The sequence below is a fragment of the Galeopterus variegatus genome, unplaced genomic scaffold, assembly GCF_000696425.1.
Source record: "Galeopterus variegatus unplaced genomic scaffold, G_variegatus-3.0.2 Scaffold2660, whole genome shotgun sequence".
Lineage (NCBI taxonomy): Eukaryota > Metazoa > Chordata > Mammalia > Dermoptera > Cynocephalidae > Galeopterus > Galeopterus variegatus.
Window position 1 is genome coordinate 235,832 of NW_007728771.1, and position 5,529 is coordinate 241,360.

Sequence of the window (5,529 nt, forward strand, 5' to 3'; positions counted from 1 at the left end):
AGCACAGGCAGGAAAAGAAAAGATAAACAAATGGGATTATATCAAACTTAAAAGCTTCTGCACAGCCAAGGAAACAATCAACAAAGCAGAAAGACAACCTATGAAGTGGGAGAAAATATTTGCAAACTATGCATATGACAAAAGATTAATATCCAGAATATATAAGGAACTCAAACAAGTATTCAGTAAAAAATAATAATAATAATAATGCAATTAAAAAATGTGCAAAGGAGATAAATAGACATTTTTCAAAGGATAGCATACTAATGGCCAACAGGTACATGAAAAAAATGCACCAGGTACATGATTAGCACCACTAATCATCAGGGAAATGCAAATCAAAATCACAGTGAGATATCATCTCACCCCAGTTAGACTGGCCATTATTAAAAAAGGTCACAAATAACAAATGCTGGGGAGGATACAGAGACATTACTGTAAATTAGAACTGTAAATTAGCACAGACATTACTAAAAATAGTATCTAAGATTCTCAAACAAGTACAGATAGAACTACCATAAGATCCAGGAATCCCACTACTGGGTATACATCCAAAGGAATGGAAATCGTCATGTAGAAGCTGCCCTCTATGTTCATCACAGTTCTATTTATAGTAGCCAAGCTATGGAACCAATCTAAATGTTCGTTGATGGGCAACTGGATAAGGGAGATGTGATATATATACACAATGGAATACTACTTAGCCATAAAGAGGAATGAAATTCTCCCATTTTCAGCAATATGGATGAGCCTGGAGAAAATTATGTTAAGTGAAATAAGCCAGACACAGAATGAGAAATACCACATTTTCTCACTCATGACTGTGTGCTAAGAAGGAAGGAAGAAAAGAAAGAGAAGGAAGGAGGGAAGGGAAAAAGAAAGAAGGGAAGGAAGGAAGGAAGGAAGAAAAAAGATCAGTTGTACATTGAACTTTCAGAAGGAGAGAACAATTCTAAGGATACTAGTGATGGATGGGAGGGAGGGAGGGTATTGGGTAGTGCTAGGTCAGGTGGAGGGCATGGGGAAGGATTATGATTAATGATGAATATGCTAATGAAAAAGCACTCTGAAAACATGATTTCACAACACAGGACATGAATTTTTGCAGAAATCAAAGTCTGTTGAAGATTAACTTCTGAAAACCACACACGGAAATAACTAATTACACAAAATAAGAAGATTTGCGCCCAAGGATTTCAGGTAGAGGAAAAACTCAGTATTAGATTTTCAAAATGATTAAAAATGTTCATAAATGAAACAATTATTAACATAAGGCAAGAATGACATAGGGTGAGAAGGATAAATATAAAATGAGCCAGTATTAAATTCTTGAAAACAGAAATGCATTCACTGATTATATGAAATGTAATTGATTATGTGAAATAAAATGGAATTGAATAGATTAACAAAAAAATGAACAAGATCAGAAGTAAAGATAATTAGAGGTTTTGTTTTCCTTATTGAAACAACTGATACCTCTAGGATTTGTTGGTGAACTAATTGAACCGTCTGTGTGATTTGTTAATACCTCACATCAGAGCCTTTCTGATTACCCACTGTACTTCTAAAACTCTCTTGTTTCTCATGGTTTTCTTCGCCTTAACTACTCATTCTATGGTTCACTGAAGTGCTTATAAATTGATTCCATGTGTTTGTCTGGATTTTGATCTTATTCTATCCTGATTTCTGCAACCTGTGTGTTCTCATTTTGATTGGCCAATCCAGATCCAAAGCTCATCTCCTCTGACCTAAGATTTCTCATTATTTTTTACCAGTGTGTATGACCTTTATTGATCTTGTTTCTTTTCCAGTAACTGTGAGCCTCTGTCAGCATGACTCAGGATTCTAGATTGGTTATGAATAACAAATTTACCCTTTGTAACTTTGCTGTACCAAGGCGGAGTTAGTAGAAAAATGCCACAACAGAAAATTAATGCAGTGTGTGAAAAAAACAACCTGAATGGATCGTAAACCCAAGAAGATGATCAAAAAAATTAATAATTAGGGATTTACAATTAAATCGATGGTACATTTTCATATACTTTGGATTGTTAAAATTAATATCCACCATAGGTGAGGCATGAAATCACTGGTCACTCCAGTGCTGGTTTGATGGCTGTATGAGTAGAGGGGTGGTGTAGGTGGTACCAGTTTTATGTTCAGTGTCTCTATGATTCAAATATAGATTTCCAATATTGAATCATGATCCTGTAAACATTTCTCCTTTGCCAGCTGGCTGAATGAATGTCAAACTTAATCAGTAGTGGGCTGTGGAGTGTCTCTGTACGGAAGTAGAGGCTGGAAGACACCTCTCTTTTAAGTCTCCACCCTACTTTATTATTATTCAGTAACTTTTGTGATTATAGTTGGGTTATAAAAATATATGCTACGGAATATATTTAAGAATACTATAGAATATAAACTAAAGAATATAAGAAGGAAGCTTCTAGTCAGTATGTTTGCAATACCTATCCTTTAATAAACATTGAGTTCTAGATGAAAATTAATTCCAAAACTCCTAATTATACAGTTAGTTCCTGACACAGATAAACTCAGCTTCATGTGTTATTTTTAAAATTAAGCTGAGAAATATTTAATTTTTGTCTTCAATCTCTGTGGTTCCTGTATATTCATGCCTTTATGCAGTATATTAGATATAAGACTAATGCAAAATTGTAAAGATGAGGAAAGTTACTTCAATTCTGCCATTTTATGTGATGAGTTAGTTTCTGTTTCAATGTTTTTGATTCAGAAAAATTTGAAAGCTTCTAGAATTAATCTTGAATAAACAAACACATGGACAATATTGCAATTTTTGTAATTTAATATATAATTTTTTATGACTCTCTGTCAAGTGTATCTTTGCATTTACATATTTTCCTGTGTGTATGTACATGTAGCTTTCTGTGAAAAGACTGTTTAAAGTTAAAACAAATGAAAGAATTTTTTGATCACCTGTGAATGGATATAGATTTATGTATCTGGCTATATGGTCTAAGAATTGCAAAGAAGACTTATTTTGACAAAATCATCAATGAATTCACAGAAGTTACTTCATTAAAAAAACAGAAATAGACTGAAACTTGGCTTGGGTAGTGTATGTACAGCTTCATTATTGCCTCAAACTAATATGTATCTATAAGATTTCCCACTCTTTTCTTAAAAACAAAAACAAAAACATTATTGTAATTAAAGAGCATGAATGCATTACTTTTTTTCTTTTGAACTTTACTTTTTACTTTATTATTTCCCTTTCCGCAGCATAATTATATATTCAAAGTATAGAAAAGAGGCTGGCCGGTTAGCTAGTTGTTTAGACAGTGGTCGTGGTAACACCAAGGACAGGGTTTGATCCCTGCACCAGCCAGCTGTCAAAAGGAAAAACAACAACAAGAAAATATTCGTAGTCTATTTCTTTTCTAGACATTATTATTATAATTAGTTTCATTAGTTATTATCGCTAAAAATAATTTTGCATATAGTAAAGTGCTGTAAAAATCTTCTGCATGTATCAATCTGGAAGCAATGCTTCTCTTTCATCCAACTGTTTGAACATATCTTTTGTCAGGCAGAAGAAATGCTCTTAAGTTGGTTTTGTTCTTTTTTGTGGTTTGCTTTGCAATCTGTGCTCTGAGTGCAAAGGTCCTGAATACCAATATTTAAAGGCAAGATTTGAAGATCTTTTTGCTAATTAAAATGCTTTCTCTAGATTAGACTTTAAAAATTGTTTTACAAAAATATTTGGCTCTTTATTCCATCTAAAATTTATGTTTCTATGTGTTGTGTAGTTTTCATATCCTCAGTATCCCAGGTGTTCAAGTAGTTGGAAGTATCTGACTTGACAAAGAAAGGCCAGGAAATGAGAGATCTCTTTACAGGAGGAGAGAAATCTAATATTATAATTTAGAGAGACTGAATTAAACTTGTTGGGTCCTACCTGTCATTCCTAACCAAAGAAAACTCGTCTCCTTTTATTTTGTGTCTTACTTTCCAATTACAAAGAGTCATTCAGTAAAGTGAAAATAGTAATTTAAGCATATTCAAGGCCTTGTGAGGAAACCATCTTTTGTATTTCTAACCAAAGATTTTGCCAGGTTGTGTAGTTTTAGGTAGGAAGCCAGTTTAGGACCATGGAGAATTTTTGAAACGAAGAAAAATTCCATGTAAAAATATTTTGTATTTCATGATGGATCTGAGTTGGAAACTCTCATGCAGCTCAGAGGACTTGCCCAAACACCATTCTAAGAGGCTTGACCAAGTTTAGTACAGATTTTATCTGCAGTAGGTAAAGAGTAGTGTTTCTAAAGGTGACTTCAATATCCATGCTGAGTCTGTTAGCTCAAGAAAACATGATTCTGCCAAACTGCAAAATGTACATTGTCTAACCTACCGTGTCGGACCATTTTCAGTTATTTTCCACTAACCCCTTTTGTAATTTTCCATTTCCAGTAGTCAACTAGCCTGTTTTTGGTTCCCTCTTTTTCACTATCCATACTCTATTTTCATTTTTTAACTGTTTTCCCTTTAAAAACCTCAGGCACCTTTGTCTTAGTTGAAGTTGAGTTAAGTTTATACTGAAGTCTCTATCCTCTACTTTAGTAGTGAGAATAAAATCTGTCTTGCCAGCTTTAACAAGGATCTGGCTCTGGTTTTCTTTGAAAGGGACACAAATATTTCGTTTGATTGCATTTTATTAATATAGAAGATATTTCTTAAAGTGCACAGGAAAAACATCAGGCGTCCTGCTCTTCTCAAATCAACAGGCTGAGGTTCCAGTGAGTCTCATTTTTTAAGTTATGAAATTATGCATAAGTCAGCATTAAAGTAGACTTATTTGAGCATAGTTGCTTAATATTAAGCAAGAGTAAAATTCCTGGGTAAATCTGGAAGGCGCAGTTCTTGTAAAATGAGGAGAATCTTGCCCCAGCTTGATCCATAGTGGTTGAATTAAATGGAATGGCCTCACCTATCACAACCACTAGCCTTAGGTTTCAAAGAGCTCTACTCCCTCTTTCTCCCCTTTCCTGTCCTAGCAAACTTTTGATAACCAAATAAGCAACATTTTCTAACAAGGAAAGTAACAATTACTACATAGGCCAGGCAGGAACCCAATCACATCTAAAGAGTAGTACTAGAACCAGGTAAGGTCGTGGGAAGCTGGCCGCAGGTGCTTGGTTCCTTTGTGGCACGTGAGAAACTTGATGCAGAAGACTGCTTGTTCCAGAGGCTTCACAGGCTGTTCATGACGAATGGTAGATAACCATGTAACATTCTCTTTAGAGCTGAATGAAAATCAAACAGACATCAATACTTCAACCTTAAGAATGAACTAGAAAAGATAAACATGTAAAATTTTCATGCAGATGTTAAAAATGAGTGTCACATGAAAGTGAAAGAATAATAGATTGTTTTCTTCATTGATGGCTGTAAAGATCTTAGTTTATGGGCTAGAATTTGTGAGATGCACAGGATTTCAACATGTGAAGAGAGAAACTGGGAGTCAGCAAGTATTTTTAACCTAGAGATTGG

The 5,529-nt window shown here is 34.3% G+C and overlaps 1 pseudogene; it reads right to left on the bottom strand.

Moving 5' to 3' along the window:
* Positions 1-5,030: 5,030 nt before the first annotated feature.
* The window catches only part of LOC103598526, a 16,140-nt pseudogene continuing 15,641 nt past the window's right edge, over positions 5,031-5,529 (bottom strand).